Source organism: Ixodes scapularis, unplaced genomic scaffold, assembly GCF_016920785.2.
Source record: "Ixodes scapularis isolate PalLabHiFi unplaced genomic scaffold, ASM1692078v2 PGA_scaffold0__279_contigs__length_252992795, whole genome shotgun sequence".
Taxonomy (NCBI): Eukaryota; Metazoa; Arthropoda; class Arachnida; order Ixodida; family Ixodidae; genus Ixodes; species Ixodes scapularis.
The window spans coordinates 182,198,355-182,199,594 of NW_024609835.1; positions in this window are offsets into that span (position 1 = coordinate 182,198,355).

Below are 1,240 nucleotides of genomic sequence, written 5' to 3' on the forward strand. Positions count from 1 at the left end.
TAATCAAAATGCAGAGGCCTAAAACCGTGTAGCGGAAAAGTTAAAAAAAAAGAAAAACTTTGAAGTCGAAGAAAAATGAAAGTTGCTTACAACCCCTGTAACACCGAATTAGAACGCAACTCTTGAGGAGGAGGAGGGGAAGGGTCTGAGGGGAAGGTATATCCTTCCTCTTTCCTCCTCACCTCCTCATCCTGCCTGCTACTCCTCCCTCCGAGCGGCGTCGGCGTCGCCGTCGGCGTAACCGTGAGCTCACGTGACCCTGGTGACGTCACGTGGCCCTCGTGACCTCACGGGGTGACGTGACCTCACGGGGTGACGTGACATCACCGGGGTCACGTGTCCTTACGGGGGTCACGCGGCCTCACGGGAGTCACTGACGTCACCGGGGTCACGTGAGGTCAAGGGGGTCCCGTGACATCAAGGGGATGTCGTGACCTCACGGGGGTCACGTGACCTAACGGTTACGCCGACGGTGACGCCGACGCCGCTCAAGCCTGAAACGGGCGCCTAAGAGCAGCGCTCTAAAAGACAACAGAGGAGAATGTCTCAATGTTACGAGACGTTTGCCTTTGTTTCCCTTTGCTTTGACTTGAAAGTACCTTAATTTTTGCTGACCACAGTCTGAGATGTCGCAATATGATTAATTAGAAGCAGCTCACCAGCACACTCCCTTTTTTTTTTAAGGAGAGGATACTGCGGTACGAAAAGATTGCTTCCGGAAGCTAAGGGACTGGCACCATGGTCTCCCCTCGTACGTTTAACCCCTTTGGGTGCAACAAGCCAAGGCAAGCAGCGCCGAATTCAGAGGTTGGAGAGACTTCTGATTTTGGCGCCATTTAAAAAAAATAAATACTGTATGGTCACTTCACTTTATTCACTATTCGCTGCCATTTCCAAGAGTAAGTAATGCACCCCGATTACCACTGGGGTAATGCATACCAGTTAAAAAAAAAGTTACTGTAGGGGGGAATGAAAGGACATCATAATAGATTGTGTTAAAAGGTACTTGTGCTTTATATTGAAAGTAGATTCTATTTATGATACTTCAAGTAAATTTCACCTAGTATACTTACTACATTATTTGAAGTAAATTACCTCTCATTTACTTTGTACTTAAAAACTTTTTAGATGTACTTTACACAACACTGGTTATTGAAGCCACGCCAGCGAGAGATGTGGTTCTAGACAAAACATGTTTTGCGCAAGCTCTTAAGAAGAGAAACTACTTTCGAAAACCACG